The 12586-nt window shown below is 34.0% G+C and overlaps 1 protein-coding gene across 3 annotated transcripts in view; it reads right to left on the bottom strand.

Moving 5' to 3' along the window:
- The window catches only part of XIRP2 (xin actin binding repeat containing 2), a 389948-nt gene that overhangs the window by 112086 nt on the left and 265276 nt on the right, over positions 1-12586 (bottom strand). Inside the window, exons 1-2 of one of the 3 annotated variants that reach the window (XM_074303208.1) lie at positions 2960-3105; positions 2387-2460 (exon numbers count right to left, since the gene is read on the bottom strand). The exons of 1 other annotated variant lie outside the window; for it this stretch is intronic. The gene's annotated coding sequence lies outside the window, so the exon portion shown is untranslated. Of the gene's footprint in view, positions 1-2386; positions 2461-2959; positions 3106-12586 lie in introns of those variants that run through there. One more of the 3 variants, XM_074303207.1, reaches the window with a different exon arrangement.

A 12586-nucleotide genomic window follows, 5' to 3' on the forward strand; every position in this document is an offset into this window, starting at 1 on the left:
CCTGTCCACTGCAAGTGATGACCGAGTCCATTAATTCTAATGAAAAGGGAAATTGACTTCAGAAGCAGGAAGAAGAAACAAATTATGATTTAATTAAATTTCCAAGTGCAGTTTGAATGTTTTCATGAGGGGGGGAAAAAAAAAAGTTAAAAAAAAAAAAAAAAAGATCGCATCATGTCAACTAAGTTCTGTTCCCCATAGATTGCTCAATCAAAAATTTTAAATTATGCTATTAGACCATTTATTAAGTGTCTCTCCTGACCTATAAATTATTGAAATCAGACATGCCTCTGGCTATCAGTCATGTCTATTTTTACACATGGAGTATATCTCATTGGCCTTTTAATATTTGATTGCAAGTTCCTTTGTGCATGTGTTCAATGTGTTTACACGTGTGTGTGAATGCCTGTGTGTGAGACAAAAAGAGAGAAGAGAGAAGGAAGCAAGAAGTGTTCTATGATGTCTATCTTCCACTGACTGCAAATACAAAAAACATACCTCTGCAGTAGCGGGTAAAGTACGAATATATATATAACAACCCAGGAGAAAGAAAAAGATAAAGGCCTTTCACTAAGGGAAATTTATTGTGCTCAGAAGAAACTAGAGTTAATACCAGTTTAAAAATAGGAAAAAACAATTGTCTCCTATTCTTCCTCTTTTTCCACTTCCTTTTCAAAAGATTTGTCAGTCTCTTTCTGAACACTTTATTTTTCACAAACATTAGAGTGAAGACTGCTGGAATCATTAAAATCTCAACTTTTTTCACATTGAAAAGTAAGAATGTTAACTACATAATGCCAGATATTAGAATGAAAATAATAAAATGAAAAGTTCTCCAAATATTCAGCTGTTTGATGGTCTATAGATAAAATGTGCATATCTGTGACCTCTTACACTTTTTATATCTGGTTTCATGTTAAAAAGAAATATGATGAAAAATGAAGGCAAAAATTATTTGTGGATGTTTTGTGGTAGGTTAGATACTGAATCAGAAAAAGAGTTTGGGACTTCCTAGTTTGGGCTATGATAGATTCAGAGAGAGGCAACATGACAGTAATGGACAGAGTCAGACTGGGAATCAGGAAGACTTGGCTTAATCCCTACCTTTGGCACATATTAGTTAGAGGAAGCTGGGCAGAACTCTTAATTTCTCAAGGCACCAGGCAATTCTCAGAGACTAAAACCTTTAGACAAGGGATACAGGGGTATGCTGGAACCAGCTCAAACCAGCTCTCCATCACTCTCCAGAGCAATTGTTATATTTTCAGTATGATCATTTCCTCTTTTGGAAATCTACAAATGCTATAAATCAAGATTTAATTATTTTGCTGATATAAGACTACAATATGAAAAAGTGATGTAGAAAACATAAATTATGAAGATTAAATTTCAAAATATATTGTTCTTACACATATTCATTCTCCCCCCACCCTGAGCATAGTTATTAAATATTTAGCAGCATACACCATTATTAGAAGGAATTTTCATACTGAAAACTTCATAATTATGAAATCACAGATTCAGACTAAAGAAAACAACGTTTTAAGCCAGTAACTGTCACTTATTTATAATATTTTCCTAAACTTAATCTTGTTGAAATTTTACATTATAATTCCTCACTTTTTTGTGTAACTCAAGTAAATATTTTACTTGTTATTCTGTACATGAAATTTTATTTAAAATCCTACAGTTTATTAGTGACCAAATGTTATAACTATGGTTAAAAAAATACTTGTACAGTTGTACAGTTGAGCAATTGAAATGTATTTCTTTTTTACATTTTATAACTCTAAAATAGACTTTGCGTAACACTTTCAGTTTATGTCTTAATCTCTTTAGAGATTCCCTTATGTTGGCATTAAAACGTCTCCCCAAAACACTTCAAAACATAACATCCAAACACTTATGTCATAACAGATCAAAACTGAGTCATTCACGGGCATCTCTGGGTCTTAAGATTAGAAATGAAGGGGAGAAGGGAAATCTATTGGAAACAATAAAGAGTATGTTATATCTTTAAGATAAAATCTAAGTCTTTACTATGTAAGGATACAATTGCTATAATTAGAGCTGGCAGTCCTAATTGGCAGCCCTTTTCTTAAAACAGCTAAACATTTAAGGATCTGATTCTTTAATCCTATTCCAGTAATACCCCTGGAGCTGGTGACAACTCAGCCGGATGGCAAGCATCAAGACCCAGACCTTCTGAGGGGATTGGACTGGATGATCCCCGGTATTCCTTCTCGTCCTAACATTCCATGACTCTTTAGGTTTAGAAGAAAGAATACATGCTTGTGTTTCCCTTAGAACACCTATTAGTACATATTAAGTATTGCCCCTTTAAACTATCTTTTTCTCAAAAAAAGAACAAGAAAGAAATGCTCACCCTTTTCACTATCTCTTCTTTAATCACATTGTTGTATTAAATTCACCAGAGCAGCCTTAAAAAATGTTTCCTCTCTAATAAAAAAAAAAAATTAAAAAAAAAATGTTTCCTCTCTTGGCTATTAATAAAGTAATGATTTTTACCTCATCACTGTTTATTAAGCTTGGCTCCTTGTAGCTCAATGCTTTCATCATTATAAATGTTAAAAAGATGTTATCCATGATATTAGAACAAAATACATTAAAACACTAGTATGAAGTGCTGCAGAATCGAAAAATTAGCAACTTGGAAGGCAGTTCAATGGCCATGTGTCCCAACCCATAGAATCTCTCTCTACAGCATGGTGTTTGACAAGTGGTCATTCAGCCTGTATTCAAAGATCTCCAATTAGGGAGAAGATACCACTCCCAGCCAAGTTCTCTGTACACTTAATACTGTTTTTTTTTTTTTTTTAACAACCAAAAATGTTCATTTATTTTACCCAGCTTTATGTTCTAGTTACTTTTCCCTTCATATAAACAACAGCCCTCTAAAACATGAAAAGGAAACAATGAATGATCATACTGTACTTACATTTTTTATAATTCAAATTTGAGCTCAACTTTGTCTAAAAGCACAGTTTCTCACAATTCTTCACTGGCAGGCTTCCCCCACTTGTCCTGTGTACAGCAAAGTTCCCAGTCCCCTGAAAAGTATTAGTAGAGTGGAGGCCAGCTCCACTGAAGTATGTATCAAGCAAGTCGATGGGACAGCTGATTTTATTTTAGCCCTGCATGTAAAAGATGCAACTTAGTGCCTATTTTTAGGACCTGAGGCCTGTATGGGTTGTCCCTGAGTCAACTACTTGTTCCAGAAGCAAGTTTGTAAAGCCACTAGGTTTTCTAATGTCCTTTTGTCAAATATACGCACAGCTTAAACAGCTGTGCAGTCAATCAAACTTCTACTGCAATTATCATCAAGCCAATTTTTAGTTCTTAAGAGGATTCCAAGGACCATGTTTCTAAAAGGCACTACAAAGTAAAACTTGAAAATAGAATTCTTTCTTTCATATTTTCTTTTAACAAATCTGATTTTTATTCAAATCTGTTTAAAAGTCAGAAGTGTACATCACATGGATATTATCCATTACCCCTTATACTTTTTAGTACTCAGTGTAACATAAACAAGGAACCAAAACCACCAGCACCACCACCAGCAGCAGCAGCACCAATATTTTCCTATATTCCTAAAAGGTCTCTAGCTTTGAAAAACATAAGCATGTTTTTGGAATCTAATCCTAGAAGACAGACACAGTATGCTATTCAACTGAAAATTGGGTTATTATTTTTCTATTTCAAACATAATTCCAAGAGACAGAATTGTTCAATGTTTAAAAAGTGGTGTTTGAAACTTGGCAAATCCAGGTTCAGATCCCACCTCTGACACTTGTCAGCTGTGTGAAGTCTGGAACATCACTTAGCTTTTCTAGGGACAAAATATTTAATTCCTTGGGCTCTTATTTTCCTTATTTGTAAAAAGAAGAGCTTAGACTAGACAGCCTCTAAGGTGCCTTTTAGTTCTATGTTTATGATCCCATGAAGTATGATCCTTTCTTCTCTAAATCTCTCCATTACGAACCATTTGGATATTAAAGTTAAAATCAGAGATATGATTTGAGATCCAGGGACATCAAGTATGATGACACACAATTATCTAGGCAATGAAGAAGTAGTAGCTTGTTCCTTTAAAATAAGGTCAAGTTCCTTTGGAATAAGCTCCTTGAGAGAGGTGTGGTTTCAGCCAAAATCAATTCTAATGGGACATGACTTTTTCCAACAATGAGATGACTCAGGCCAGTTCCAATGATCTTGTGATGAAGAGAGCCATCTGCACCTAGAGAGAGGACTGTGGGAACTAAGGGTGGCCCACAACATAGCATTTTCACTCTTTCTTTGATGTTGTTCACTTGCATTTTGTTTTCTTACTCATTTTCTTTACTTTTTGATCTGGTTTTTCTTGTGCAGCAAAAGAATTGTATACATATTGGATTTAACATATATTTTAACATGTTTAACATATTTTAACATATTGGATTGCTTACCATCTAGGGGATGGGGTGGAGGGAAGGAGGAGAAAATCTGAAATACAAGGCCATGCAAGGGTCAATGTTGTGAAATTATCCATGCATATGTCATAAAAATAAAAAAAAAATTAAAAATTAAAAAAGAAGTGGTTTCTTTATCAATAGAGATTTTTAATGAAGACCAAGGTGATCACCTCGCAGGAATATTATCTAAGCATTTTTTGGTCAACTAATTGTTGGTCCTGATGGCTTCAGGTTCCTTTCAACACTGAAACTACGAGTCCAGCTACCTATGTTTACTAATCCTGTTTAACTTGAAGATATATAAACACAAATGAATTCCCTTTCAGAGACTATTCCATTATCTTACTCCCCCACATACTCCACATGACATCGAGAAGTCAAGAATCCAAAGGATTGAGCCCCAATACCAAACAGGGTACATAAACTTATACCCAGAAGATATATATTATATAGTGAAAGGCCATGCCTAAGTCACATGTATCAAATAGTCAATAAGTAGTCAAAGCAGCCCACTACTATCTGCTTACTTCAGAAGCAATAGTGCATGAGGTAAAATAGGTGAAGGTGGGAGGTCACCAACAGGAAGGAGCCCTTTTACTGGCCAGAGATGAGTATGTGTGAGTACAGTAAAGCAGGGACTCCTGAATAGACACTAACGAAACAAGAGAAATCAGATAAAATGATGAAGCAAAGATCCAGAGCAGGAATTATGGCTAGAAAGTCACTGGTGATGGAATTAGTTCTATAAAAGAAGAGAGGTACTTGGTCATTTGAGACAGGGAGAGCAGGAAATGAAGATAAGTAGGCTTGGGGTTGGGGGGTTGAAGATTGGAGGGAAAAAGCTGAGGCATGTTAGGAGACCTCAGGTTTCTAAATAAAGTAAGAAGCATGGAAATCCTCACAAATGCATGTCAACCCATTAAAAAAAATTAGCTAATCCATTATATTTGATTAGTTGTTTCTATTAATGTCATATCAACCCAAAAACACCCCTAAAAGTTCCCTGAAATGTAAAAGCACTTTTCTAAGTTAATAACTCTAGTATTTTTATCTTTGCAAAAGATTGTTTTACCACACAGAATCTTTTTTGTAGTCTCTTTCAGACAAATCTAAAAGTACTTTGGAGGCTCACACAATGCAGTATGAATATTAAAATAAAAATAATAGTAAAGTAATAGCAAAATAAGTGGTCTCAGAGGCTAAAACTTTTGGTGTTGTGTTTAATTAAGCTGTTTTAAGAAGTATTTTGTAAAGGTAGAATCAAATTGGCTGAAATTATTTTTTCTATACCTGGGAAATCTCATGTTTGATGATCAAACCTTTTATTTGTTTGTTATAATATTATCTAATTATATATAATATGTATATTATATATATATATATGTATATATAATATAATTGTGTTATGTCATAACAATTACAACAGCTAGAAAGGCTTTTTGTAAGCACATAAATTACTTCTCATTTATTGCCCTTTCTTTCATTTTAATAATAAATGAGCTTTTGCAGAGAGAAGCTTTTGGGAGGAAGAACAGCAATTACATATAAAATCTATTTAGAATAAATATAAAATTAATATAAATATACATGCAATCAAATAGTTACAAGAAGGTACACACATATGCCCATCAATTAGGGAATGGCTGAACAAGCTCTGGTTTATGATTGTGATGGAATATTATTGTGCTACAAGAAATGATAGCTCCATGATCTTAGTAAAGCATAAAAAGACTTGCATGAATTGAAGAGTGAAGTGAGCAGAATCAAAAGAACATTGTATACAGTGACAGCAATATTGTTTTAAGAACTTCTTTGAGAAAGAAAGTTATTTTGACCATTATAAATACACAAATTGAAGATAAAGAACATGAAGAAAGATGCTACCTATATCCAGGGAAAAATAAATAGAATATATATTTTAAAAAAACACAAACTTTTATACACCCCCCCATACATTTGTTAATGTCTAATAGTAACCATTTGATGGAGAGATGCGGGAAGAAAAAATAAATTTATATTATAAATTTGGAGGGAATAGCAAATCATGCATGATAGATTTGCAGTTTCAAGTGCGATCATCTTTTTTTAATTGTATTGTCATAGAAATGCTTTATTTGTCCCATGAACTGAAAATAAAATAAATGAAAAATAAAAGAGATTGAAAAGACATTATAGCAAGATGGGTAGTTGATAACAAGGATTCAGGTCATTAACATAGGTGATTGTAATAGCATATTCCCCAAAACATTACAGACTGGATAAATGCATTATTTATCTAAGCCACAAATACAGAAAAGCTATGTAGAACGGGACTCACTTGTTATGTAAACACTTGGCCAATCCTTCTATGATTTAGTAGCTAAATCCTACCAAGTTACTTGAGGTTCATGGGTGTTAAATGAATTATACAGGGTCATAGAGCTAGTAAGTGTTAGAGGTGGTATTTAATTGCATTTCTTCCTGAGCCTAAGCTTAGAACTCTACAAACCATATCACATCACTCCTATGTCCTTCTAAATAAAAATCTGCTCTTAGTAAATTTCGAATTTCAAAGTAAAAGTTCACATGTAAAAGGGAACACTTCAGATGCATTTTTCCTTGTGTTATTAGTTTTTACAAATTAGCTCATATAAACCTACATACTTGACTTTAAATCAACAACTATTGTTCAAGGATTTCTCCACTGCAGAGTTTATTCTAAAGCTACTGTGTACCAATGTTATCATTTTTTATTATTCTACACTATTGTCAGTAGAGTCTTGCAGTTCATATCTTTATCACCATCAATTTATGTTCCAATGTTAGCTAGAGTCTATATTACTGAACCATCTACTACTATAGAAAAACTGGCACTGGTTCAGCACAAGGGAACATTCAAGTAGTTAATGAATGAGTCACTTTAGTCCCTACATTCATTATTGTATCATATGGAAATTTTACAGTCTTAGAAAACATACTCTTAGAATTTTCACAGTAATGGATTATCGAATAGATTTTCTGCTGCCACAAAAAAAATTCACTTAATATTCCTTCCAGTGGTGACTGCCATGACTGGGTTATGGTCTAAATGGTAGTATATTCTTTATAGCATTTGTAAAAAACCCTTTTCAAGGTTTTTTTTCAAGAGCACTTGAAAAAAATCATATTCTTATTTTATAGGAGCCCATATTTGAATTATTTCTGAATTTGAAAGATCATTGGAAGCCATATAATTTAAGCCTTTCATTTTACAGATGATGAAACTGAGGTCCTGAGAGGATTAAGGATTCACATGAAGCCTTTCTTTTTTTCTAGTATAAGTATTTATTTTTAATACATATTGCTTTATGAATCATGCTGGGATATCATCTGTAAAATCAAGGAAAATCAAGGGATAGATAAAAAAACAGAAAAAAAGAAGTGAACATAACAAGTGTTCTTTTATATTCACTCTCCTTAGCCTTATTTCTGGATGCAGATGACATTTTCTGTACAAAGTCTATTGGGATTGCTTTGGATCGCTGAACTATTGAAAAGAATCAAGTCTTCCATAGTTTATCATTGTACAATTTTGCTGTTATTGTGTACAGTGTATTCCTGGTTTTGCTTGTTTTGCTCAGCATCAGTTCATATAAATCTTTCCAGGCCTTTCATCATTTTTTATACAACAATAATATTTCATTATTTTCATATACCACAATTTGTTCAACTGTTCCCCAATTGATGGGCATTTACTCATTTTCCAATTCTTTTGTGCCACAAAAAGAACTGCTAAAAATATTTTGCACATGCGAGTCCTTTCTTCTCCTTTATGATTTCCTTGGGATACAGACCCAATAATGGCATTGGTGGGTCAAACGGTATGCCCAGTTTTATAGCCCTTTGGGCATACTTCCAAATTGTTCTCCAGAAAGTTTGGATCATTTCACAACTACCAACAATGTATCAGTGTCCCAGTTTTCCCATATCCCCTCAAACACTTTTCATTATCTTTTCCTATAATCTTAGCCAATCTGAAAGATCTAAGATGGTACCTCAGAGTTATTTTAATTTGTATCTCTCTAATCAATAGTGATTTATAGATTCATATCTATATATGGCTTTAATTTTGTCTGAGAATTGTCTGTTCCTAACCTTTGAACATTTATCAATTGGGGAGTGACTTGTATTCTTATAAATTTTACACAGTTCTTTATATATTTTAGAAATGACCTTCACTAGAAATACTGGCTGTATAGATTTTTCCTAGCTTTGTTGTTCCCTTTTAATATTATTTCTGTTGGTTTTGTCCGTGCAATTTAAAAAAAAAAATAATGTAATCAAAGTTGTCCATTTTGCCTTTCATGATGTTTTCTGTTTCATTTTTGATCATAAATTCCTCCCTTCCCCAATTATCTGATAGGTAAATTATCCTTGGTCTCCTAATTTGTTTATGGGATCATCCTTTATGCTTTTTCTTGTTCACAAATGTCAGAGACCTCTTTCTCTAAAGCACAGCTTCTTAAACTATGGGTCTCAACCCCATGTAGGGTAGCATAACTGAATGTGGGGGTCACAAAATTATGATTTATCACCAGTAAATGTCTAAATTTGTATACATATTTTATATACCTATATACCTAGAGATGCACAAAAATTTCTCAGGTAAAAATGGATCAGTAGTGGAAAAAGTTTAAGTTCTTCTCTTAAGAGCCTGGGATTTATTCTGTACTTGCATGTATGTTGTTTCCTCTACTATAAGAGAACCCTGAGAACAGGGATTGTCTCATTTTAGTTTTTGTATCTCCAGGGACTACCACAATTCCTAGACTTAATAAATACTTATTTATTGATTAATTGATGACCGAGGTCATATAATTATTATTCAAGTCTGCTAAGACTTGAATCTAGTAGGGAAATTGCTTTTAAATTGGGATTACAATGGAATCATGAAGTTTATAAAAAACAGAAGAAGTGAGGAAAATACCAAACACTCCCTGAACCTCCACAGTATTCTGTAGCAAAGGCTAATGTGGAATATATACCCAAGAGGTATACTAATAATGTTTAAAAACCAGCTCTCTAGAGAAGAGAAAAATGTGAACATAATACGCTTTAAATTTTAATCTGCATTAATAATTTCTCCCTCCATTATTAAGAATAATAATATACAAAACAATAAACAAAGCCTGATTTGTAATGCCTGCTAATTTCTGGGATTTGAATAATCATACCACCCTGAAAATTTACCAAGTGGCTAGTCTGAGCTGGTTATGGCACACCCCGGAATACAACTCTGGGTTCTTTAGTGGAGAAGGAGAGTGACAAAGGCCTCCGGAATGATGACCCATAGAAGAAGAAAATAAATTCTAGGTCACAATTCTTTTGTACACAGTTCATTTGTCACTGATGTCCATATGCGTCATCTAAAATACATGTTGATATAAGAAGAAACTGAGGTAAGTGTTATTTCTCAGTCCTTGCCTCTTCCAGGAACAGGCTTCTGATTAGTTCTCTGACATTTTCTGGCTACATCTAAACACACAGACCCAGCGGTCCTCTTGTCCAGGAGGACTCATAAAAACAACTCAGAAGCAAAGAGCTTTTTGCTCAGGATTAGATAAAGTAACTATGGTGTCAGTGTTCAGAGAGTAAATGACCTATGTGGAAGGGAATTCACATTCAGAAATCCAGAGCCTTAACAAATCAAAAGCACTAGAGCTCCTGCACCAGAAGGCTTATTCCCATCACAGATCAATTCAGGATCCTAAACCTCTGAGCTATACACCAGAAGTAGGGTCCAGCGCTTTTAGGCTTTAGTTGTATAAGTTGAGGTCCAGCCATGTACAGTGTATTGTTTTGTGTGTGTATCTTACCTTTAGACATTGGGTGTTGAGTCAGAGAGACTTGAATACCAGATATTTACTGATTCAGATATGCAGAACTTTCTGCCACTTCCATCTACTTTTTTAACCTTGCTCTATACCCTAGTGTTTGGAAGGCCCTCAACCCATTTTCCCCATAAATCTCTAACAAATCTTTTGTTCCTTATCCCAGTTAGCTGACATTGATTGTTAGCATCTATTATATGAAAATCCTATTGCAATGGATAGAGCACCAGATCTGGAGGGAGGAACAAATGAGTTCATATTCAGCCTTAGATATTTACTAGTTATATGATCCTGCACAAATCACTTAATCTTTGCCTGCCTTCATTTTCTCAACTGTAAAATGGGAATAATAATACATCTATATTCTTGGGTCATTGTGAGGTATAAAGTCCTTAGCACAATGCCTAGAACATAGTAAACATTTAATAAATGTTTTTGTCTTCCTTCCTTTCTTCTTCCTTCCTTCCTTCCTTCCTTCCTTCCTTCCTTCCTTCCTTCCTTCCTTCCTTCCTTCCTTCCTTCCTTCCTTCCTTCCTTCCTTCCTTCCTTCCTTCCTTCCTTCCTTCCTTCCTTCCTTCCTTCCTTTTTTCTTTCCTTCCATTCCTCCCTACTTTCCTTCTGTTCTCTCATTTTTGTTCACCTTCAGGGCAAATTCTCCTTTCCAATCTCATTTTACTGTAAGCTCTAGACTCCCTGTGCGATTGATAGCAAGTTATTCTTCAGCCTAGATCTTCTGATGTCACATTCTATTTTTAGCAAGAATGAAAACCAGGCTTTCTTTAGAAGACACTGCATTACAGGACATTCTTTTTGCTACTGAATTCTCTTTCTCTTATGCACCACAACTCAATGAGCTCAGTGTTATTTTCCTGCTGTTAGCCTTTGTAGTGATTGTCCTCATTCTAAGAATGCTCTGCTCCCTCACCTCTATCTCTTAGTCCCTCTGACTTCATTTAAGACTTAGATCAAATCTCACTTCTGCAAAAGGTTTTTCCCAGTCCTACAAGCTACTAATATCTAATCCTTTGAGATAACCTTTCATTTATTCTTTATGTATCTTGTAACTAGTTAGTTACCTGTTATTTCCCTGATTAGAATGACCCAACCGTTCTAGAAAACAATTTGGAGGTATATTCAAAGGGTTATTATTAAACTGTGCATACCTTTTGATCCAATAATAACAGTGGTAGAACTATACCTGAAAGAAAATTTTTAAAGAGAAGAAAATTAATTATATGTACAAAAGTATTTACAGGAATTCTTGTTGTGATAGCAAAGCATTAGAATCTGATTTTGGTGTCTATTGAGGGAAGTGGCTGAATAAATAATGATATATGAATGTGATAGAATAGTCTTGTGCTGTAAGAAATGATGAAGGAGACAGCTTCAGAAAAAAAAAATGGGAAGATGTGGATGAAACTAGCATTAAGTGAGCAAAACCACAGAACCATTTACACAATCACAGCAATATTTTAAAGATAGTCGACTCTGAAAGACTTGATAATACTGGCTTAGAGTGTAGTTTGAAAAACTTTCCTCTCCTCTTCTTCCCTTCTCCTTTGTCTTGCCTTTTTGGAACTGAAAATAAAATAAAATTGAATACTTAGGCGGATAAAAGAACGTAAGTTCCTAAAGGGCAGAGACTAATTTTGTCTTCTATTGGAAAAATAATGCCTAACACAGTACCTCACATGCAGTAAATAGTTAATAATTTTTTTTTGCTGACAGATTGAATGGTTGGTTCCTTTCTGTTGTATAAAAATCTGAGCAGCTCTCTACCATCCTTAAACAAAAAAATAAGAAACCAGCTTCATTTTCTCGCAAGTTATTATCCTAATCATTCTCAGTACATTTATTTAAATTCATACCTAATCCCAACTCTTCTCCCCCACATACTAGATGAAGAATCATCAAAACTTTTTCAGAAATACATAAATAAGAGCCACTCAAAACTTCCTAAGGAAACACATTCCACTTTGGGTGACATGTAATTAGTAGGATGTTTGTTCTATTCATCAAACCTATTTCTGTCCTCTCATGTCAAGCAAAACAATTCTAATTTTTCTTCCATATGATCTTCCTTTAGGAATGGATGTCACTTATTATGTATGAAGTTTTTACTTCTCTTGGCTAAGCTTCTCCAAATTTTTCAATTGATTCTCATGTTGTTGTTGTCATTCTTCTTTCCTTTTGAAGAGGATCGATGACATCAAGAGAGTGATGTTTTGACTTGCAAGTGAATTGGATTTAAATAAGGCACAGTTG

Source organism: Sminthopsis crassicaudata, chromosome 3 (assembly GCF_048593235.1).
Source record: "Sminthopsis crassicaudata isolate SCR6 chromosome 3, ASM4859323v1, whole genome shotgun sequence".
NCBI lineage: Eukaryota > Metazoa > Chordata > Mammalia > Dasyuromorphia > Dasyuridae > Sminthopsis > Sminthopsis crassicaudata.